Source organism: Streptopelia decaocto (genome assembly GCF_964273445.1).
Source record: "Streptopelia decaocto genome assembly, chromosome: 7".
In the NCBI taxonomy this organism is placed as follows: Eukaryota; Metazoa; Chordata; class Aves; order Columbiformes; family Columbidae; genus Streptopelia; species Streptopelia decaocto.
The window spans coordinates 57,987,179-58,012,835 of NC_138661.1; the positions used below are offsets into that span (position 1 = coordinate 57,987,179).

At 36.8% G+C, this 25,657-nt stretch overlaps 1 protein-coding gene across 1 annotated transcript in view; it reads right to left on the minus strand.

The window, feature by feature from the left end:
• IRAG1 (inositol 1,4,5-triphosphate receptor associated 1) overlaps positions 1 to 25,368 on the minus strand; it is a 74,427-nt gene extending 49,059 nt beyond the window's left edge. Inside the window, exons 1-3 of the mRNA XM_082059570.1 lie at positions 25,301 to 25,368; positions 15,300 to 15,420; positions 240 to 333 (exon numbers count right to left, since the gene is read on the minus strand). The gene's annotated coding sequence lies outside the window, so the exon portion shown is untranslated. The remainder of the gene's footprint in view (positions 1 to 239; positions 334 to 15,299; positions 15,421 to 25,300) is intronic.
• Between the last annotated feature and the right edge of the window lie 289 nt (positions 25,369 to 25,657).

Here is a 25,657-nt window from a genome sequence, read left to right on the forward strand (position 1 = left end):
AATAGTTAGGAAAAAAATGATCCTCTAAGCTCAAATTTGTAGTCAGATATAGATCAGTGAATGCAGAGAACTTTCTTTTACCACTGTGTAGGCTTAGAGTACAATCTCCAGGAAATGGTGATCTGGGAGCTCTATTCCATAAAAGGGAAAAGTATTTAGAGGCCCTTGGCTTTCAGTGTGTTCTCTGTGCAACTCATTTTACCATAGTAGAGAAAGCTAAGTATAATCAGCTCACTTACCCTCTCCAAGTCACGGCTGAGTGCTGTATTAGTGAAGGCTTAAAGGTGCTTTATTCCATCTCCACTGAGAGCTTGACAGTTGACCTCAAATGCTCTGTCACATCACAACAAGGATATATAAAAAAGAGTAGAAATAAACAGTTAAGCAAGCATTTTATTAATATTTCTTGACCTCATACTGCCTGCAGTCAAGTCAAGCAACTCTCATTTGTCAACAATGGGAGTTGCATACTGTTGAATGCAGCTGAACTGCACAATTCTGATCTGCTTTTTGTAACACTTTCTTTGTTGTCCTGCAAAGTGGTTGTAACACACTACCATATTAGAAAGGTATTTTTTTGCACTATTTTGTATAGCTGAAAAAGTATACAGAATTCTTTTAGCATTTTCAATTGGGTTTTTCAGCTTGAAGTACTTAAAACCGACTAAACTTATTTCATTCAAAACAAGCATGAGCAATACAGAGTGTTTTTCTTATGTTTGTACTACAGTATAAATTTTCAAACATAAAGCATGGTTATAATAGTTAAGATACACAGAGTCCATTGGCATACATTCACTACCTCAAAAAAATTTAAAAAGCAACATAACAAAACACAAAGCCTATAAAACCATATCCAGAACATCTTAATAGGAAACCTTTAATATTCTCCACTAAAACTTCAAAAATTTTGTATAATAGAAATATTCACTGGAAAACATAAAAATCAAACCCACAACTAAAATGGACTCATTTACATTCTTATCCTATGTGTCAAGACATACTACATGGAAATTGAAAGACACTTTATTTTCTGCCACACAGAAAAAATGCACTGTTTCCTACTGCATAGGAAGATATGTTTCTTACATTAAATACTTAAGCTTGCAAGATATTGAGATGCTGCTTTGGTCCGTTTACCAAAACACATAGTCATTGCCCTGGGGACTAATATAAGGCATCTCTGTGATAACAGTAATGATCTGAGTTCTACCCATATTAATATCCATATAACTGTACAAGGTAAAATCTGGAAGACAAAGTGGTGTATCTGTTCATAAGATACACAACAATACCACTGGGGCATGCAAAGCGTACACAACCACTATATGAATTCAAAGCATTTGTTTTCATTCTGAGAAGTATTGAGATTAATTCTTGAGTGACTTAAATAATACTTCTTGACAATCAGAACACCTCCAGGTTGCAGCTTCAGAGACAAGGGACAAATGTGGATAATGACAGGACTTGCTTTACAGAGCAGCATGGCAGGAAAGAATCCCCTCTTCTGCTTCCTGTTTTCCTCATAGCTCAGCAACACATAAAACTTTATGGTTTTCAATAATCCGCTTGAATGAGAGAAAGGAAAAGTTAGGTCAGGCAGAAAGTGAAAAGTTCTTTTGGTGCATGTCCAGCCTGATCTGACTGGGTGCACTCAAGAGAATCTCTCTAGTAGTGGGTAGTTATGACACTTCGCTGAGACCAAAAAACAAATGTTTGGGGGTTGAGAGGTGATGCTGGTCCATTACCAATAAGACAGCAAGGCATTTGGTTAGGTACCTAAAATATTCTCTTAGAGTATTAAAAAACCTGATAACCAACCAATAATAACCAATGGATAATGTTTTTTTCAGAGTTATGTACTTAACTCCAGTAGGATCCACTCTGGTCCCAGCTTTAGCCTTTTCCCTGATACATTAAGAGAAAAATCAATGGGACTTTATTTCACTCATAGATTTTTTTTTTAACATACTTAAATGAAAATTTAAGACTAACTAAAAGATTGCAACTGTATCTGAAAACAGCATTTTTTGCTGTGAAAACCTATCAGTCAGCGTCATTTGTTTTCACAGTCGTTATAATTTTTGTTTTGTTAGTGGTCAGAGTTTAGTGTTAATTCTCTTGCAGCAAGCAATCAGAGGAGTGGCTTACAATCTCTTTTTTGCAAGACTTCAAGGCTGAATTTTATGCTGCTTAGCAAGTAACTAAAAAATGTACATGTTTTAGCAGCATTTCACCATGTTTTCAGACTACTAGACACAAATTTAAAAAAAAAAAGGGGAGGGGTTTAATATTTTAATTTAAGCAAAGTGTATTTTAGGCAACCTGAAAGTTTCCTGACTCTACTTTTTTTCAGGGGCAACCAGGAGTTAATATTATATTAATCAAACTTTTATAAATTACTCTGTTTTGGATGCAAAGTCTTTGTTTTCAGTTTTTGTTTTTATTTAGTGCTAAAAATAATTTAAGGAAATAAGGTTATAAGTAGCATTGCCTCCCTGTGAAAACAAATGATTTTAAGAATTGTATACAAGTTCACAAAAATATGTTCTGGTTCATTTTTAGTTTTTATTCATTCTGAGGTTTTCTTTGAACTAATCAGCTTAAGACAAAACTGCAGTGACGTATTTTTATCTGGTTAAGTATGTGCCCAAGATACTGGACCCAGCTCCCAACGGGAGTTCTGGGCAAGGACAGATCTGGGAGGTTCTTAGGGCAAAGGCTTCTCCCCAGTCACACCATTGCAAGAACCTTCCTACATCCCGTGCTGGAGGCGACAGGACGGCTGTGGCAGGAGAACCAAAGGGAGGTGGCACTTCTTCAGTGATTCTGGACCTGAAAGCTTCAACCCATCCGTTCCTCCTCATCCAATGGCTTGCACCCTGCACAGACTATAGTTACATTAATTTAACTGGCAGCTGTTTCCAGGGTCACCTTTAAGACATTCTCTCCAGAGAAGAGAAAGAATATGGCCAAGGACTCCATAGCAAAAGAGAAAACAATGCATATATCTCTCTCCTGTCCTTTTTTTTTGTTGTTTGCTATCTACACCCTGTTTTGTTCTTTTATTGCTCTCCAAGTACTCATGTGTATTTCTTAGACCAAAGCAAGACGCTTTTTCAGAAAGTAAAAGAAATTGAAATGAATATGAAGCCATATGTTCATCTTTCAAAACATAATAGTGAAAGCCAGATATCTATCACACTGAGCTTACTAAAGGTTTATGCTCAAATCCTTATCCAGAGGAAGCTCAACAATGAACCAGTTAGAGATTTAAAATTTTCAATTATGGTAGATGCTTTGCCTCACAGGAAATTGTCTTCCAAAGTCACATAACAAACCTTCGCTACACACGAAGAACATGAAGAACAAAGCATGCTAGACTAGGTCATGAAATAGTCAAAGCTGCCTAACAGACCTTACCATCCAGAAGTTTTTAGATATGCCTCCTTCACTTTACATTTCAACTAATCACTCCTAAACAAAATTGCTGATATAATTTCAACAATTTTTTCCCTTGTTTGTGGGGAGGAAAAAAACCTACAAAACCAAAACCAACCAAATAAAAAACCCCACAAAAAACACCACTCCCCCCCCCGACATAAACCACCCCACGAATGAACAAAAAAAAAGCCTCACAATGCGAAAAACCTCTAACACTCCATAATTCATAGATAGCTGTTTCCAGAAGTTCTGTTAACTTGCAAACAAAATTTTTACCTCATCTTACTTCTTACTGACCTCATTTTTTTCCATCAGTGGGCTTTCAGCTGGAATGACAAGAATAAGACAACATGCAGCAGAGCTCAGCCAGATATCCTCTAGGAAACCAGCTGGGCTAAACTTCGGGGCACTTTAAACTGTTTGTATATTTGGTTAAAAAGATAGTACATGTCATATAAAGGAAAAATTAGGTCCTGATTTATTCAGTATTGTGCATAAGTTAAAGAATTCAGCCTGCACTAGAAAATCTGATGATAAGACGACTGTCAGCTCTGAAGGCAGGGCTGATATGTTTCCTAACTTGCAGATTACTTTGGACAGACTTTAAGGAAATGCAGTTTAAAGGACGAATGTGAATATGGAGTGGGTGGATATTTGGCTTGGAGAATAAGGATTTCTAAGCATAAGGAACAGCATATAAGAAGGTGTGAAGTTAAGAGTGGGAGAACAGCACATTAAGTGTCATTCAGGAGGGTAGTTCAAAAGGAAACTAGAGCTAGGAAGTATCTTGGGGAAAACCTATTGTCTTACAGCATAAAAGCAGTGACCTTAAAATACAAGAAAATGAAAAAAAAATCAAAATGATATGTGAGAAAAAATGTTGCTCGCTTCCTCCTCCATAAACAACTTACTATTTGAAAGAAACATGCACATTTGTTTAGGAAGCAGCATCAATCTTTGTTCCAGGGTTCTGAAAGACTCCTCTGGTCTGGTGGAGGACCTATGCATTGATAAATCGCTCAACAGAAATTGCTAATGATGGTAGTATTAATAAAACTAACAGTTAATATTACCATCAAACATGCGTTTGCCTAAATGAGCATCATGTACTCCATAACAGAGTCATTTGGGTTTGTTGTTTTTTTTTCTTCTACTCCTTCTCACATATTTGAAGAAACCTAGATATCTTTCTACTGTCTGGACTGCATGTATTATACATCACATTCTAGTTACGCATTTATTTTTGACTATGATGTAGGCAGAGCTGAGAACCTGAGATAATATTTTCCTCAAGAGTGCCACCTGACTATATTCTTAGTTAATGTAAAAAGAGAACAAATTTGCTTTTGGGGAGGGGAGACAGACAAGATCAGGAGAAAAACATAGCATGTTCTTGTCCTTTGGTACAGATTCATTCTTGTTTAAGAAAAACCTTAAGGTTGTTAAATGAAGTAATATTTTCAAATGCAATTTTTACATATAAGCACTCTATAAACTATTCTGTTTTCTAGGATAGCCGGATATCAACTTTATATAATTTGGGAAAAAAAAAAAAAGACTACCAGAGGACTAACTTAGAAATACAAATAAGTTGAAGGCAATTAGGGCAGAACACGATTGCTTAGTGACCCAGGAGTCTTGTTGTTAGTCAAGCAAAGAATTTTCCAGATTAAGGAATTAAACAAAATTCATTCTTTCCCAATTACAAAGGGTAATCCCAGAGGGCACACTTTGTTCAACAAACTCACAATAAATAGCTTTCTTTGGGATCCTAAAACGCTGTTGTGGTCTTTCAAGCAGGGAGATTACACTCAGCTCTCCATCTTGCATAGACAAATGGCAAAGCAGCTAAATTAGTATTGTGTTCTCATTTTATTCTGCCTGGATAAAATCAGAATCACAGTTGCGTACTTCAGTGGCACATGTACATGGGGTTTTTTTGCATTGCAAAAGTAAACACACCCAAATAGCATGAATGTGTCTCACTTCCCTGTTTATGAGAAAATAACTTTGAATCCAGCTCCACTGAGTTTTTTTGGTGTTGTTGTACAGCAGGAAAAGAATAACTATAGTATTCAAGTAATCAGCCATTGTGGGGACTTTGCCGACTGCTTATTTAACTACAGTTAACTTATGTTACTGGATGATAGCCAGACTGGAGGATCAATTCCCAGAACCAAGGAATTCTGCAGGTTGGAAGGTCATTTGGACCAACCTCCACCCTGAAGCAGGGTCAGCACTGAAGCAACTAGAATAAGTTGCTTTGGACTTTGTCCAGTTGGAACTTGAAAACTCTCAAGGACAAAAATTGCAGAATTTCTGGTAGAACTGATCCAATGCTTAATTATCCCCCTCCCTGCCTTCACATCCAGTCAGAACATCCCTTGTTGTACTTTATGATCATATTGTCTCTCATTCTCCTGCCATGCACCTCTGTAAAGTGCCTGAGTTCATCTTTTTAGTAACATCTGAAGTATTGCAAGACTGCAACTCATTTCTTCGCCAGGCTCGGCAGCACCAGTGTGTTCCCTCAGCATCCCCTCACAGCATGTGTGCCTCCTGACTGCCATAGCAGCTCTCCCTGGATTTGCTCAAGTTTATCAAAATCCTGGGGGCTCAAAAGTGTATTCCTACTCATCCTCCTCATCTAATAAATGGATAGACCCTCAAAGAAGTTCACTGGTAATGCCAGGTGGCATCTAATGTCAGTAGTATGAACTAACTGCATTATTTGAATCTAATTTTTCAGCTGCTTTTTCCACTGATCTGGGAGTTCACTCATCTAGATTGTAATGTCCCAATTTGGATACGAGGAGGCTGTATATTAGATCACAAGGACTGTTGTTTTTGCTAGAACCAGTCCAATTTTATCCCTAGATTAGATATTGATTCTGCAGGCCTAGCTGTCTGTGAAGAAAAAAACCCAACATATAGACCTCTTCACTCGTGCTAACATATGATATAGAGCTGTGAATAAGCAATAACATTTTGTAATGCCATCTTTTAAGCTATTTTGCTGGAAATAGAAACACCATGAAAGCCAGTAGATACACCAGTTTCTCTTATCAATATCTTGCTTCAGAAACAGGTCATAACAATAATTAAAAAAAAACCATTAATCGTACAAAGGATGAGAGTTCATTTCAGTATTATCCAAAGACAGGTGGGGAAAGAAGTTCTCAGTGTCATTCAGTCGTTATGTCAATGCAGAATCAGAGCCAAAAGCTCTCTTCTTGCTCAAAAGATCTATTAAAGCAATACAGGATTATGCAAACATACTTTGCAGAAGGTCTTTTGCCTGCACTGCTGAGTTATCTGCTGTTTTCTGTGCACTGCGTTATTCCTTGCTACTGTAAGTATGCTTCTGGGACCATATTAAAAATACTCTGAAGAGTACTTTGCAGATGTAGTCACACAGAATTCTTTTCACATTACGAAGTTCTTACAGTAAGCATTTCCAAACTGATTTGTTTTTTTCATTTGAATTTAACTTTTAAAAGGTGTGATGGGAAGAGGCAGCCTATTTACTGGACAGTTTCATTTCTGTATTATGAAGTCAGACTTTCAGAGGTTTGTAGGAAGCTTCTTTTTTAAAAAATTTTTCACTGAGATTTTAAAACAAAGACCCACAATATCTGAAGACAGAAAGACCAGCCTGTTACTGCAGAATTTAGCAAAGAAATTCACTTAGTATTTTGCTATCCAAGTTAGCAACGGATTGGATGACTCTCTGAAGAGATACATATATTAGCTGAAACAGCAACAAATTCCTCAAAGTTATGTTTCTTCTTCAACTAATTGTGCTAAATGAGACAGTTAGCAGTTTCAAGGTGAAACCAAAGAGTACTTGATTCAATAACTTGAGGGATGCATAGGTATTCTATCAGACAGAATGATGTAGTAATTAAGACAGGTAAAATACTGCAAACTCCACACATCATGCAGAAACAGCATGTTGGCACAGAAACTGCTCCATTAGGCGTGCTCATGACACAGCTGTTTGTATACAATAAAGTATTCACTTGCATTCTTTAGAAGGGTATTTCAAAATGCAGTCACAGCCCTGATTTAAACCTCAGTCATAAATAACATTTGGTGAGCTTTGTGAGATGAACCCTTTTGCAAGGAGCCCATATTTTGACCTTCCATACTTCATTTTGATTTCTGATCTGAATTGGCGCATGTTCCAAACTCCCAATGCAAACAAGTCCTTGAAATAAAAAGATAAAGAGCAGCTGAGTTCTGACTGAAACTTTTAATAGAGCACTGCTTCGTATTAGCATTACAACTAATTAACTACACAAGTACTTCAACTGATTTGTTAAAAGTAAGGTTCTGCCTACTGTCCCTAGTTTGAAAATCTCAGTATCCCAGGAGGGAGACTTAATCTCAGGTAGCACTTGCAAGTCTCTCTCAAGTAATGTCTGTGTCTCTGACCCAAGGATTTAAGTGTCATGACTCTCTCCTGCTCTTAGACGCCAAACTCAGCTATTTGGCCTGAACTATATGTGGCCCAATCAAGGAACAGAAAGTTGACCAGAAGGATATTTCCTAGTGGCTGCAGTCTAGCACTTACAGCCAAAATTACACGAGAAATAATTTACCCTTGTTTTATCCTTATTTCACATGCAGATGAGGTAGCGTCAGCAAAACCAAACCTGAGCTCTTTATCATAATGTGAGGAAAAGGGAGAAAGTATACAGCTTACCATTTCAGAAAGATTTGCTGACTTGCAGAAAAGATGGTCAGAAAAATGACAGTAAACAGGTGTTCGTAAGAAAAGAAAAGCCAGTTCCCATTTCCTGAGTTCTCAAAGCTCTGGCCTTAGGTAGGCTTCATGGGAATGCAGAATGAGGGACAAGAGATTACTGCTAGTACACACACACACACAAAGAGATTTTCCAGAGCTGCCTTTCCATTATATTTATCATACAAAGTCTTTACCTACAGAATCACAGTAATGGGAAAACATGGTAATGCAAAAAAAGTGACAACTCAACATTTTATTTTGCAGGTGTCCTTAAAAGAGCAGAGATCTCTTAGACCATCCACTCCAATAGCAGCTCAATCTTCTATACGGCTTGACCTTCAACATAGTAACAGAGGACCCAAAGAAGAATTTAACCACCTAACTGCTGGTTTCATCACTTTGAGGAAACACAGACGTATGCTGAACATGGACTACATTGAAGTCGGCATTTTCAAATGTGTAACATCAAAGCTAAACTCCTGAAAGCAAATTTAAGTGAATGAAGTGTGTAATTTCTCTTAGTTTTAAATTCTTCTCAGCAGGATTTATGGGTATTCATATGGAAGAAAATGAGGCCCATTTTCGTTACTGGCTAAAGTTCTAGGAGCTTTACAGTTGCACTCTAATTTGGAAACCATCCTCATTGGTTTGCGTCTGCTAGAAAGCGCAGTAAGAAAAACAATAACTTTTCATTTTGTTTAGAAAGCTAGCTGATACAAAACTCTTAGTCTTTAAGAACAGATGGTTCGCTAATCTTATTTTTGTGGTTTTCAACTATTGTTCTCCAAAACCAAGAACTAGGAAAGTTAATAACAAAGATCAAAGCTATCAGAACAAGAAAAGAATTTTTATGGATTGACTGGCATGTACTGTACCAAAAAGCCACATTTTTCTGGGTAATTAGACAGTTCAGAACAAAGCTTTGAGGCAAACAACAGCTTTGCTCTTCTGGAATAGCACAAGCCAAACGTAGCAAAATGTTCCTTATGTTCAGTTTCTCAAAATCTTTCCCTGATAACTTTATTTGGCCAACACCATTCCATCACTGATTATATCCAGGAGTTGATCCAAAAACAATGTACCAGCTTTATGCAGAATCTCATCTCATCAACATCTAAAAGAACCCTCACTCATTCATTACGGTTTTATCAGTGTTGTGCACAGGGAGACCCTCGCCAAGAGTGAGCTTAAACCAGAGAGTTACTTCTGCAGGGAAAGAGAATTATAAGCATTGGGGTTTACATTTTATATATAGGTTTTTAAATTTTGGCCTCAAAACCTGAAACAAAAATAGCAGAGGTGAGGAATGGGTAAAAGGAGACAATTTATCTATGAAAGAGACTAAAACAAAAGCAGGACATATCATGGGTCAAGATTTGCAACAGAAATGGAAGATCTCACTCCAGTTGGTCTCTGCATCTCTTCCATGGTGCACCATCCCTACAGTGAGAGCAAGTGAATACGGTACACGCTTGCCTTTCAGTCCTCTCAGTTTACAACCAGTAGGTTAGCAAAGCTGCTAATGATTGAGGTTGTATTACATGTCCTGTTCTGTTGCAGCTGCCAAACCTTTGGTAACTTCTGGCAGAGGAGCAAGGTGACAATCACATCTTGTTACTCAGCTAAATCAACTAGAACTTGTCTTTCTAGGCCCTCATTTTAAAGCTTTATATATAAATCAGACAAAATGCTATTCTGTATTTGCCTACTCATAAACAGTTTGTATACAATAAGTATATAATCTTTATGCATAAAGATTTATTTTCTTACCATTTTTTTATTCTTCCCTTCTATTGAATAAAGTAAACAAAGTTTTATTAAAGTAATGGAATCTGGTTACTTTATTTTATATTTAAAACAGTTGTAGAAAGTTATGGAATGAAAAGGATTCAATTATTCTAATATATGATGAAATAAAAATACAAAACAAGTTAAAATATTTAGAAAATATGCTTTAAAAGAAGATACAGCAAGTCATTGTTATTTTAACAATACCATAGAACTACACTGATAAGACTAATCTAAAATAGAACACATGCTGAAGTATCAATGCTTCAAAAGATTCATTGTTAAACAAAGTTTTGGGGTTTAAAATGCCTCTGAACAACATTCTGGCAAATGCAGATACAAAATGCTGCACATTAACTACCTGAAGTGGTGAAGGGCAAATAAAAAGAACACAAACTTCAAAGAGACTGAGATAAAGGTAAACATTATAAGCAATGAAAAATGTTCATTCTTTCCAAACACCTCCCTCAATATTTTGATGTTGACATTGAAGTGCTTTGCTATTATGCCAAAACAAAACAAATCTCTTCTTTGAGGACTGATTGCTTTATAATTTTATTATCATTTAAGGCTTTCATCCAAGGTCCTAACTTCAGGACAATAACTGTCCTACATAACAAATAAATGTAATTTTTTTACTAAATAGAGGCAGATAGGAGAATGAGAAATTAACACAGGGCTGTACAGCATTCCAAACTTTGCTATTTCATTAATTTTCTTTACATAAGTCAATAAGCATGTTAATGCAGCTAACACATATTTTCAAAGGGAGGTTTAGACACAGCTGTCTACCAAACCTCTTAAGGAAACACTGCTCTCACAGAGGGAAGGGCCTCTTGTAATTTAAGTAAGAAAACAAAGGGCAGGAGTTACAGATCTGCATTTCTGCTGCAGAGGTTACTCAGTCATGAAGAATCTGGAAAAGAGGGTGTGTAGAGCTGATTAAAGCTGAAATGGGAAAATCAGATCTAAAGCCAGTCAAGGCGGTCTATGGGATACTAAGCACCTGAATGATAAAATGACAGGTGAAATACACTGCCAATGCACATAGGGAAAAATAATAATAAAATATACTTAGTTAAATTGGAGCCCGTTATTATGTTATACCAGTCAGGAAAAAGATCTGAGTAATTTTGATTAGTTCTCTGAAAATAGCATCCAGCAGCACCAAAAGGCAAAAATCTTAATAATTAGTATGAAATAATTAGAAACAACATAGATTAAGAGCATCTTATGTTCACATCATTTCTAGTCACATCTCAAAAAAAAAAAAAAAGGCAACAAAAATACAAAGGGTACATAGAAGAAAGAATGGTCAGAAATTGTAAATGGTTTCCATGCAAAAAAGACTAGAGCACTTCAATATGAAGAAGGCATACTTCTGGATAGAAACAGGTTAGAAATTAAAAGAAGAAATCATGAACAGACTGGAGAGGGTGGCCTGTTATTTGCTCACAATTCCTCACAATACACAAAGATGAGGATGACAAAAGCAGTTGTTAGACAATAGTTTAAGTACAAAAGAAGCTCCTTCACACAGTATATAATTACTTAAGTGAATTTGTTATAAGAAGAAGTAGAAAAATAATTGGAGCATATAACTGAGTTCAAAAAGGGATTAAATGTGTTCAGAGGAGAGAGGTACAGCCTCTGGATGTGGAAACGCCTAACCTGGAGATGGCTGAAAAGAGTGAGGTTAAAGAATGTTCCTGCTTTTGGTGTAATGTAAACATGATCTTCATCTGGGGTTAGGTGAACAGTTTGCGTGACCTGGATATGCAGTTTTAATGTTCACTGGTAGAACTAGATTCAATTTATGAAAGAAAATTATGTCAAGGAAGTGAACAAAGGAAAATTGCCTTTATGACCATTATATGCAATTAGCAATGCTGAAGAAAGGAACAGACAGAACATCAGAGATAAGAAAGTAATGGGAAAAAAAGACTTTTCTTACATTTTTCTAGTCGATACAGCCTCAGACCACAGCCAGGGCTAATATGCTGCTGCCATAGGATGGTACTGTGCAGGATTCCTAAGAAACCTTCTTGAAGAAGTAAACATATCTCAGACTGAAGAATGTCTGGCATCTCCCTGCTTTGTCACATTTTAGATTCTTGCATATGAACAAATTTGAGATGTGTTTAAGAGGCTATTTGGGTGGCAGGCCACTCAAAGTACTTTCAGTTCTTGAAGATTCATCATAGAAGTACTGGATTTCACAGGAACAAAGACAGTGAGCCAGCACTTTTCAGACTTTGCAGTCTTACATATACATACACACATTTGCTCGTACACATACACACACACACACAATGACATTCCCAACTTTACAGCTGTATGAAGACACAAGTGAAAACCAGTATAGAATCTTCTTCCCTTCTTTCCCTGGAAGACTGAGAAACTGAGACTGGCTTGAAGATTTACACACCCCTTGATTACAAAGGATTATTGCCATTCTCCATCTTTTTTCCTTCTTCTTATCGTAGCCTACCAGTTTCTTCCTTTGCCATCCCTTTACCTATCACATATATTCAGTTGCGCGGTGTGGCCTACACCCCTGCTCCCAACACCTCACGTGTGGCTGAGTCAGAAAAACCAGGAAAATAATCTCTTCTCAAATCTGCGGTACAAACTGGGGGGATGTTTTAAGATGCTCTCGCAACTCCCACTGTTTTTCTCTCACAGGTTCTATACCAGTAGAGTGCAAAGGAATACATCAAACTTCCTGAGATAGAGGCTGAAAGTACCTTTTCTCTTTCTCTAATTAGTATTTCTTTCTAGTTCAGCCAGTAGGTCTCAGTAGGCAAGGAAATATTGAAAAAAAAAAAAGAAGTTTCAGATACAATGGATGGCCTTCCCACCTAGAGGTATTCAATTAAAACAAAAAACAAAACACTAACGAACAAAAAAACCCACCAAAAATACTATATATCAGCCACACAATTTGGTTGGGTTTTTTGTTTGATTTTAAGTTAACTTAAGTTCCTGCTCTAAAATCAGGAACTTAATTTACTCCCTCCAAATTGCACTCTGGAGGAACCTCTCTCTTCTCAGCTGCCTACAGGGAAAGCCCAGGTAAACAAATTTAATTAGGCTAAAATTAACCTTTATTAATATATGTCCCTTTCCTGAAGTGATTTACTTCAGATTTCCTTCCAAATAAACTGCTTGGGGCAGACAAAGGAATAGTGGGCTAAAGAGAGGTAGCTTCCATCCTTCTCTTAATTCTTAAATTTATTGGCTAAGAAATTAAATTCTTAAGAATTAAAATCTTAATTCTCTTTTACTATCCAAATCCCAGGCTGCAGTCATTAGGAAACTATATGCCCAGTAGTTTTGCCTCACAAATTGAAAGAAATAAGAAAGCTAGAACTAGAGTTACTAGGTTTTCTAGAAATACTTAATGTATGTTCCACTCATCTTTTTTCATATCCTTCCTTTATTTCGTCTTTATAATATATAACAACTGACCACAAACGAATAAAACTTGCCAAGCTAGCTTAACAAACAAGATACAGAATGTCTAGATCAATTAAAAAAAAAATCTAATGATAAATCAATACAATGATACTGTTCGATCTGTGTAAATAAGATGATGTCAAATTGTGTTGAATGTGTTTCTAAGGCATGTAAAGATTTTTTCCAACACAAGCTTTTGTTATTGTTAGTGTTTCTTAGTTAGAACAATGTTTATGTTAATTGCCATGGTGCTTAATGGCAACTCACAAATTCATTTTCTAAGCGCTCCCTCCAAGTGTTTTGTTTTTAACCCTCTTAAAGAAAAAAAAAGTATATTTTTACAGAAGAAAGAGGATGAAGTTACTAATTGAACCTACCATTTTTCTGGTTTTGTTAAAGGAAATACTTAAAGTCAGAGCTAGCTATGACTTTTTTTTTCCAAAATTCTCATTATCTAGTTAACTCAGAGATTATTTTCTGAAAGAATCAACAGAATCTAGAAGATAAACAGGGTAACTACAATACTTTCCATACCAACCATTTGGCAATCTGAGTGATGATACCCCACTTTTCTGTCACCCACGTGAAAGAAAAAACACCTCAATTATAAGTGCATGTTAAGCTGAATTAAGTTGAAGCAAAAAGCAGGTTTTAATCACATAGCTTGTTTTAATTACAGTCAGTACCTTAACTGAACATTGTGCTGCAGAGCTTCACAAATATTCAATGTCGGAGTAACCAATTACACAATATTCATGCTTTTGGTATTAAAAATTATGTTTTCTTCTTCTAGTTTTGCAGCAGAATGGACTAATGGGATTTTACTTAGTTTACTCATCAGGTTCACACTCTGTCTTCATTTGTATTTCTGCAACTATATGAAGCCAAAAATCAGGCATGTGCAAGTCACATAACTTTTCAAGTCAATTTACTCTGCAAAGGCATGCAGAAGTTCTTTGCACAAAGCTGCACAGTTGTAACCCTTACTATGATGGTTATTGTTCCCTGACACACTTCAGTGAAACCGGCCACTGTATCTTACTTTGTCACCTGAACTGTTTGTCAGACATTGGTATTGCATAATACAACATCAGGATAGGTCCTAATTATTAAATTCACTATTGTAAACCTCGTAGTGTTATCAAATAGTAGCTGTCTGGTCTTCTGCCTTTCTAATCTAAATCTCACTTTTGTCACGTACCCAAACCACACTGCACTTCCAGTTGACAAAAATGCAGTTACATCCTGAATTTTATGATGTAACTTCCATTCCTGCAAATGCATCTAGGTGGAGCATTGAACTCTGTGGCTATTACGTCCGATAGTTATGGACAAAAATATAGGTCTGGATATTAGTTAGGAAATCCAACAATTATTTTTATCTTCTCGTTCACTAACCTTATTTTCTGATCTGGACTGCGAATGATTAACATTTTCACAGACAGCAAGCTGTCAGTGTTGGCCTCAGTAGAAGAATGTACAAACACAGAAATTGGTGTTATAGAAACATTTTCTTAGCATTCCATATCTTCTCATCTGTAACTGTTACACTATTTTTTAAATGAACAATTTAATTAAAATTGGTTTATGAAGCAGCACTTACTTAAAAAAAACCCTAGGAAATTGTAAACATACATGTTAATCAACCAAAAAACACGACCGAATTTTTTAAAAATACTTTAAAATATTTTTTAAATATTTAAAACTGTCAGAATAACAAGTAGGTGACCTATATAACTCTTACATGCACAAGATGCCTGTTAACTTCACTGGATGAGACTTGCAAATGAGAAATTAGCACAAATGTTTCAAGTAACAGAAGTAAAATTTAAAATACAACCATAAAGCTAGAGATTACCTATCAAAGGAATTTAAGGTCTGGAACTGTCATGGTCAGCATAGTGCCATGTAGCACAGGTGAAGAAAGGACAGTGAAAATTCAGCAGGCTGATGGTTTGAATGCTGCAGGCAAGAGCTTCCTGTTTTAAACATAAAAGGAAAGAAATTTAATGTTATCTAGACAGAAAAGGGTTTTTTTCATTTGTTTAAGCAAAACAAACAACTCCTTCCTAACAGATGATCAAGCAAAGAAAGAAACCAGGATGTTACCACAGGTTAATTCAAATAATCACAGAATAACTAATCAGTGACAAACAGAAATAAAGTATCTACTCAGTTTGCTTAAGAACAAATGAGATCTTATTCTGCCATTTCTTACCTTACGTTTCTTACGCCTCTAGAAATTGCTAAAGTGAGCAGGAAGCCAAAGGGGGAGTTCTTCAATGGGATCACAATCTCTCTTTGTTTTTGTGAGCACCTGTTTAGCGTGGTTTTCCCAATGTTTTTGAAAACCCATGAAATCAAGATGGGGGGTAGGGGAAATAAAGTACATATGATCTGATCCATAAAACTGATATTTGCATACTCTGAGTAATTGTCAGAGAAAGAGTCCAGTATTTTGCTGTATATTTTCAAGAAAAACCTAACTCTAGGACAGGTGATTAAAAGGGTAGCTAAAGGAGCAGGTGCAAGTCAACAGTGTCCATGATGTGGAACTCCTGGAGTTTCATCAACCTTAGAGTTTACACAATGACCTCATATACGCACAAATGAACACACATCATTAGTGGAGAAGCCACGTCAGATACCAGGACATTTTCAGAGAAGAGATTCTCGATCCTCAGCTGCCTTCTTCAGATGATCAGAAAGCAGATGAGGGCTGCTGTCTCTAGATATTACTTTACTCTCCCTGGCTGAGCTTGAAAACATCTGTTATATAAGGGAAATCTAATTAGAATGGCTGCCTCTACCCAGCTGGCTGACATTTATTCACCATGGGAAGAACCTGTCCACTAACAACATTCCCATGAGCCTGACTGACATGCCTGAAGAGCAGACTGAGTAGAGTCTATAGCTTGTTTGCAATGAATTAGAAACATCAGATCTTTTCCCTATAGGCATTGCAGCCTTGATGAAAATATCTGCAAAATAGATGAGTGTCTGTTTCATAATCTAACAGTGTTCTGGCAGGCCTTGGAAAGATGACAAACATATGGACCGCCACCAACTATTAGAACTTTGTGTGAAATCACAGGAGAGTTATCAGCATGTAGCTTTCATGATCCATTTCACACACATTTGCAAAAAGTTTCACAAAATAGTTATCAGTGCACAGTTAGTTTTGTTGTATGTCTCTCTACATTAAGAAACAAGTTGTTTCTAAGTTGGTGAGCAAAAAAATCCCTGTTCTTCAGATATTTAATTTTAATGATTTTGCATCTTGTCTCTCTCATCATAATAAGCCTACTTGTCTCCTAGTCTCCTGCCAGTCTGGAGGGACAAGAGACAGCATTTGCTGTGCCTGGTTTTGAGCTTCGCACATGCCAGGTTGTCAGCTGGCAGATCGAAGAGAATCAGTGATGATTTCAGCTCACAGTAGAGCCTTTCCCCCATAGCAGCACTAAGCTGGGTCCCGCCTCTCCTACCACACCACTGATTTTCACTTGGAGGAATTTAATACTTCTGAGATCCTCTCTTGCCAAGTTCAACAAGTTGGATAAGTTCAAAGGCTACTGGGAGGGAACAAGAGAGGGCAGGGAAAAAGGGAGAAGGATAGTTGGCTGACAATCAGAATAACAGCACAATCTTTATTCCAAGGAAAACAAAACCAAAAATAGATTTTGGAAAGAATAACCGCATAGCTAACACTTACACAAGACTAGTGAACAATATATGAGAAGTGTGTCTCTAACCAATAGCCATCTAATTTTTTTCCCTCAAAAAAACCTTAAGCAGCCATGTTGTCTGTTCTGCTCTCCCTCTTTGCCCCTGCACTGCAATAACTTTTGGAAGCTGGTGAACAGTTCCAACCAAAGGGAATGGCAGCTACAGGCAGTGTGCACTTGCACGGCAGATGCAAGTTCGGGTGTGCAGCATCCAAAACAGAGACTATACAGAATAGCTTTGAAATATAGAATAAACTGACATTGCAACAATCATGATGAGGGTGCTATACGCATAGGACATACTTCTAAGGAAAATCATGTTTCTGTATTTCAAGTATTTGACTGCTTCGTGAAACATAAAAACTACACAAAAAGTTTCACACATCTCCTCCTATTGTCTTCTCCTTCCCAATTAGGTTATTTGTATAACCACATATCACAAACAGTAAAAGTTACACTATTGTAAATGAGGCATAGATATGCTAATTTTACAGGCACACTATGTGTAACCACGGAAGCATCTCCCAAGCTTGACACAAAAGATAATAACTGGAATTCTACGAAAAATGTAGTAAGTATCAAATATTTATAGATCTAACATTTGGACTCTGCTGTGACGTCTGTTAAAAACCAAAACAAAGCCACAACCAATGTTAACATTTTTGGGTAAGAATAAAGCCATTTGGAAGGCGATTGTCCGGTGCCCCATGCAGAACAGTTGAGAAGGAAAGTAAACAAAGAAGCCACATAGAGGCTGAGAAAGACACACACTTGCATGTGTGTGGAAGTTTGTGCAGCTATAAAGCTACAAAATGTCGAATTTCTCAACAGTTAAAACCAAAATTGAAATATTATAATTAAATTGTAATATGGTCAAAATTCATTACAGAATAATACTATAATGTGGTTGCAAATACGAGCTATTCTGTCTTAGAAATATGAGAGGTGCTACTATCTATGTAACATTGCAACTCTTATTTTGTGAAAAACTATACACCATGTACAGGGTAGCAGTTTATTCAGACTTTTTACAAAAACAAAGTAGCCCAAATGTACTTAGAAGCATTAAAGGATTTAGGTGTGCCTTCAAACCACAGAGTACCATAGTGCCTCTAAGAATCACTTCACCAGCACAAGAGACCCTTGAACAAAAACATTAACCATCAGCTAACAGCTGAAACAAAAACTTAAACTATGTATTTCTACCACTGATACATTCTTGATATCAGACTTCTCAATTGCACTTCAAAGCATACATTATGGAAAACACTTGAAATAATTATGTGACTGTTGTGGATTACTATATCCAAACTGAACAGCACACTCATATGCACTTCAAGCCAAGCCCATTGGAACCTTGAGGTTTCTTCAAGCAGTTAGGAACAAAAGGAAAAGAACTGTCATAATGCTTTCTAACAAGGTTCCAATTTTTCCAAGTCTTCCCTAACTTGTTTCTCAGTAAAAGGGTAAACAAGGCATAGAAATGCCTAAAGTAGCAATTCAATTCCGTAACTGAGCTTACAGTTGCCAAAACAGCATGTCTTCCTTCACTTGCTATGTTTGATGAAGGAAGTTGAATTTCCTGCTCTGTTCAAGAAGCAACTGAATGTTCAAGGCTTTGAGCCCTTGAGAGATGCTAAGGATTCCATTAGCTACTATTTCATTTCTTTTCCTTTTGATAGCAGGGTTCCCAGAGCTGCCTCAGGAGCAAGGGCATTTCAGACCAACTATTGTAATGCTACAGGGAGGAAATCTACACAGTCCAATGCACTCTGTATTTTGATTTTCACGCTTGATATCATGGGACCAGAGGAATTTAGGGAAAGGTCAACATTTTCAGCAACTTCTCTGGCAAAGAAACGGAAACTTGCTCGAAGTATTGAACTCTGTGTCACTCAAGTCATGAAGAAGCAACTGAATTAAGCAGGGATCCAACTGTTGCTTTTCACACAGCTACTTGGGGATTTGTACAGTTAGGCAACACTTTGCTCACAGATTTGCTCACAGGGCACCTGAAACTATGTGGCAACTCCACCCTCTAATACATTGAGCATCTTTATCATGTTCTCAGTCCCACAATCTCCCTGTTCCAGAAAGGGCTGGTAATGCACTATGGTAATTTGCACATCATTTTTGAGATTTTTATTGCTATGGCAACTGAGTGTTGGCATTTAAACATAGCAACAGACTTTTTATAGCACTTTCTTGGATGTCAAAATGGCATGCTGTTTTATTTTCTAAGCAGATGCTCAGAAGATAAGTACACAAGATGAATGTACAGTGCCCACCTTCAAAAGGAAGAAGAAACCTCCGAATTTCAGTCTCTGAATCGTATAAACAGACAGATAAATGTAACACGTATTGTGAGTTTAAAGGAGTTTGTTCTGAGAAAGTGTATCACTAACTACTACCTGAAAACAAGATTAGGTGAAAAACTGGATTTGTGCCCAATATTGTAAAAAGATATGCAAGAAATTTTCAAAGTCCTACTTTGAAGGGAAAAAACTTTTCATCAACTCTCATCTTTACCTGTGAAGCAACAGAAAAAGGGAAATTGTCTTTGTATTAAATGGAAGAAGATTTTCAGGAGTGATCAAAATCCACTGATACAAACCCTTAGTTCAGGCGCACGGGCAAAGCTCTGCACATTTCAAACACAACAACGGTGATTTACAATAAACGACTTTGACTTGCTATGTTGTTTAAGAAAATACATTAAGAAATACATTCATCATTTTTGTAATATAGTACAGTATTTTCCTCTCAGTCCTTTGAGTTCTGTGTCATTTCTACAAGTGATCAGTGAAAAACACCACTTGGTGTTTAATGTAATTTCTGAGTACATTCCTAGACAAGGAAATACTAAGAAGCAACAGGACAGATTTCCTGGGGGATCTTTAGGTATTATTCACCTTTCTGTTATGGTTATATGTCAGCTTTGTATAGAGTAGGATGGTTGATGTTTGCCATTTTACCAAAAAAACCCATTTAAAATCTGTTAAACAGGAAATGTCAAAGATTTTTAAAAATGAATCCAACAGGAAATGTCAAGAGCTTCTTATAAGCGTACAAGGTTGTTAATATTCCAGTGAGTCTGTTCCATTAGCACACAATATATGACTTTTGGAAGGGACGTTTTAATGCTGTGTTTCATGCAGGAGAGATTTCAAACAGGTCCCAAAAGCTCAGCGCACAGATTAAAAAAAAAAAAAAAAAAAAAAAAAAAAAAAAGAGAGTTTTACATGCTGAGGTTTTAGAATATATCCCTAAAATTCTTTCACCCTGTCCCTCACAGATATTTTTACTTAGTTCAGTGAATAAACACAGCACAGTTTAAGTCTTCCAATCTTGCTTGAAGTATCGAAGGTACTTGAGAATGCTGATACAACTCAGTTTTCTACAGACTGCTCCCCTAGCTACTGCACTTACTAAAAACAGCTTTTAGAGTGATGCTGATAATTACACCTATAAAAAAATAGGAATGATAAGTTTATTAACTGCAAAAGCCTTCAGGGAAGTCAAGATGATAGGCACAACTATACTTGCACAGGGAACTAAGCACAATATTTAGATTTGCTTACAAGACATTTCCAGTCTGAGATGATGTGCAGAACGTCAACCTGACTTGGCACTTCCTCCTGGGACAAACTCCACCCTCTGTTGCAGCTAGGCCCCTAATGATATTGTGCTATTTCCATGAGCCCAGAGCTCAGTCATGTTCATTCACTACTGGAAAACAAAAATATGAGAAATGCAGTGGCTGAAATAGTGGAGCGTGTGTGCATTTTTATACATTATTAGATTACTTCCCTTCCTCTCTACAAACCCTCCTTCAGCTTCTGGTTGAAGACTTTGTTTTTCATTTTTCTGTTTAGCAATTAGGGCACAGTTCAACACAACTTCAGGAGTTTTAATGTGAAATGTTAACCCACATTTCACACTTCATTATATTCTACTACCCGCACACGTACACCCCCTTCTAAAAAGGTCTTTGCAGAGGCACTTCAGAGAATCTGGCGGAACATTTGAAAATGAAATAGTGGGTTTTTCTTTTCCAATATTTCAGAAACAGGTTTCATCCTACAGATCCTACCATTTGTTAGTGCATCTCTCTAATTCCAAAATAAGATGGGCAAAAATAGACCTACTGCTCCTAGTCAAATTCTCCTAGATTTCAGACTAATTTCCCGCTAACTAATGTAGCCCTTACCTTTGTGATATTCACTAACAGCCTCAACTGGCACCACTGAAGTCAATGGAAACTTTGCTGATGACTTCAATAGCAAAGGCTCAGAGCCAAGTTCCCCATGTATAACTTCAGGGTTACAAAACACTCTGCAGAATTATATAAACAGCAATAATTTTAGTCTGAAGGCAAGCCCCTAGCCCAAAGCAATTGCTCTACTTGACTCAGCAGCACAGAATTTCTACCACGTATCCATTCCCAGGATGATAAACCTTCCAACTGGTAAAAAAAAAGTGTGCGACTCCGACACAAAATGCTTCCCCCTTGTTGCCCCCTCCCCCATTTATTATATCAATTTTCAACTCCTTTGCTCTTTGCAGAAATTGCAGGAACTAGCCCAGCAGAGCCCATTTCATAGCCGTGAGACAGCAGCGTTGTTTGAACAATCACCAAGCTAAGTGTATTTGCATGTAAATTAGGGGACAGCACAGTGGTTCTAAAGTATAACTTTGTATCATGACAAAACACAACAGAATATGCTCTAGAATTAGCTGAGGAAAGAAACTTTCAGGTTTGCATACACACTTGACATACATCAGCTGTCAAGTTTGCGTGTTTCCCTTCCTGCCCCTCTCATCCCCTCCCCTCCAAGCAACGCATGCTTTAAAAACATAATCATACTCTACTGGCCTTACTTGTCCAAACCCACAGGTGATCATATCTACAATTTTACAGGTCCCTGATGACTTTTGATACCTAAAGACTTTGGGTTTTGTACATTTTAAGGGCAAGTAAGAGTTCTAGCGGGTGGTAAGCTATTCTTGATTTCAGCTATTAGTTGGGGAGGGGTGGTGGTTGTTGTTGGTTTTGGTTTTTATTTCTTTCAGATACTTAATACATTTGGTAATTCCCAAGTAAAACCAAACTTCTCAAATTATTTTTCAGACTGTAAAATTAATGATAGATGCATTGAAATAAACAAAAGTAAAGAAAAATACAGAAAAAGCCCATTATGTCTACCTACTGAAGAGAATTCAAACCAGGGATGCTGTTAGAGCCCAAGCCCTCCAATAAAACCTGAGGCTACAAGTCCACTTGCTGTAAGTATCAAATCCCTCTCTCCCCTTCTTAATTCCTACTTTCCAGGGAGGGAAACTGAGTTACTATTTCAAAGTGTTACCATAACAGTCACAGTCTTAGTCCTCCATAATGTAGCACTACATAAGTACATAAGCAATAATTCACGTCTTAGTCACTGGTTTATAAGCTTACAAAGATCCATCACCCACTCAGATTTCCTTCCTGTCAGTGATACTGAGATCCAAAACATCTCTTTGACCCACTTTTCAAAAGAAGTACAAGTGAAGGACACATCACAAGGAAATTCTTCGGCTTAGTTTACAGGAGGCTGCAAGTTAGGACAGAAAAAAGATCCCTTTCTGCCCACAAATCCCCCAGATCTTTAAATAGCCCACAAACCTTGAGATAGCAAGGATTTTCCTTCCCCTTCCACTCACAAGCCATTTGATGCTTCCTTTTCCTGGATTTATACACTTCTTTAAGAACAGCAAATAGATGAGGCAAGAGAATCTATGACATGTAAGGAACATACACATATGACTATTGAAATAAGAAGCTTTCACATCTGCCTCTTTTCGGTACCAACCCCCTATACCTCACTTGCCATACTCCATCCTATCCAGCTTTTCAAAAAGTGATTTGACACCGTACTGTCACTAAAAGCTGTCAGAACGCAGACTGATCCAAAGGAGGATGGAAGAAGCTGGTACTAAAGACTGGAACTATGAATCTGGCTGGTATATTATTCTTCCACTGCTTGGGTCCCAGATAAATAGAACTATAGTTATTAAAACTGACTCAAACATATAAAAACAAAGGAGGTAGGTAGGTATACAGATTTCATGTCTGCAGCCAATTTAGAGCTTAATCCAGGGCGATGTAAAGCAGATAGATTAATATAAGTCAAACACATTGGTAATCCTAGGTACTTTATCATAGTACCAATGTTAACATACAGTTTTCACTACATACAAATAGCAACCCATACGTCTTGTATTAAATTACAATTGCTGTAATCTTAACATCTTTAGTGAAGGTGAATTTACACTTAGGTGCTACATTATATATTCTCAGTTACAAAACAAAAAGGATTGTATGGAATAAGAACAATAGTTTATGATACCTTGTAGCATTTCAGCTATTATAAATATATACTTAGTTCAGACACGGAGGAGTTAGACACAGATTAGATACTCCAGTCCATACACAAATTTAAAAACTACTTATTAAAACTTAAACACTTAAATATAAAGTTGCACAACCTTGCACAAGTTGAAGGGGAGCATGTAACATTACAAGTACAGTAACACACACAAGAGCAGCAAATCAGAACTAGGATCTTTGGAGGCTAGAAAATACAAGAATACTAAAAGAGCAAGGACTCCGTAGTATTCAGCATATAACATATTAGAATATTAATTTCCACTATTAACTCTAATAAACTTAGATTTCTGTGGATTGTATCGTTAGATTAAGCTCCAAGTTTGGCATAATTGTTGATTTGGGATGTAGTTGTTGATTTAAAAATAAAGGTCAGCTGGGAGATGAACCTAAAAGTACTAAACTGTTCACTAATGATAGTCCAGAGAAAAATAAAAGGAAAATTAATTACAAGTTTTGCAACCAGATCTGAAATGTTTTAACAAGGAATATTCATTTGTCACACTCTCCTGAAGCTGGATGAAGTGACCTTTTGTTAAAGTATACACAACGCCTACCATATCAAATATAAATGTAGTAACTGTTAGCACTTGCAGGAACACTGTCTATGCTCAGAACTCTGAATTCAGCCAATCTTTGCACAGCATAAGCTAAAAACTACTGTCTAATCACTCTGTAAAGATGGAAATCTGCTGCTAATTGCAGACAATTTTTCATGAGATGAAGCCATCCTATATACCATTTGAAAAGATCAACTCACTGAGACAAGTTGTTACTAATATGAGTTAGTAATAGAAACCTGAGTCTTCAATTTCAGCTATAATTTCCTAGTGCTGACCTCATTCTTTCATGTTGTTTACATACTGCTCTCTGAAAAAAAGAGCTTAACATACACATTAGCAAGACAAAAAAAAAAAAAGTGTTTTAATTTGCCAAGAAAATAAAATGCACTTCAATGCAGAGTACCTACGAAATACTGCAGATAAAACTGAAGACTGAAATATCTGGAAATGTAAATACTGTGATTTTCCCATACTGAAGCAAACATGCTTTAACACTTGAAGGTTTGCTGTTTGTTCTTGTGTTTTTTCTTCCTGTACAGCATTCCAGTTAGACACAACTTTATGGTATTAATTTACATCTAATAGGATTAAAACCAAACACATACTGTATAAATAAATGGTTCCAGAAATGCTTTTTTAACAGATAGTTTCCAGGCACAAGTAGGTAATCCATCAAAATTAACAACTCCAGCACTGTTAAAAGCAAGCATGAGGGAAGGAAAGTCATACAATTAAAAGAACAAAGAAAGATGATATCTTTCTATAACACATCTCACTGCTAACTAAGACTCTCTAATGGTTAGCACAATACAGATAACAGTATCTGTGAATCGGGCTGCCTTGAATTACTGACTACGTACCTTTATTAATCAAGTCTCAGTATAATTAACACAGCTTTTTCTTTTTTCATTCTTGCATATACCCAAACAGCACATAAGAACTAGGTTTCAACAACTACACCCACTTTTTAAGCAGCTAAAATCTGAAGAAGAGGCAGAATATGAAGGGGGTAGAGGGAAGATGTGGAAAGAACCAACTACTCAGTATCACAACAACAAGGTACTGTACCTTTAAAGAGGAAATATGGTTCCGTTCTGTTTCACAGCTGAAAAAGAGCTTATATTCGGTTATAGAGATTACTTACCTAAAACTTTGGTTATTCCTCTTTTTCCCCTCAGGCCAGCCTCTCTTTCACTCTTGGGAGCTTTTACCATTTAAGGTCAATGTTACATCTGGCTCTAGTAACTAAAGCTGAAGCAATTTTTAACTCAGAGATCCAACAGGCTGTCTAACATTAGAATGAGAGTTTAAATATAAAGTAACTCTTCAGAAAGCCTCTTTCTTGCCTCAGAGAATTACAGAATTACAGGCTTTCCTATTCTGGCATAAGTACTCCGAGTACAACATGATGCAGACATCCCATTAGCATTCTTCAAGTTCACTGCATATAAGGCTCCTCTTACTCATTTCAGATTAAAATGGGCAAGTAGGAAGAACAGAT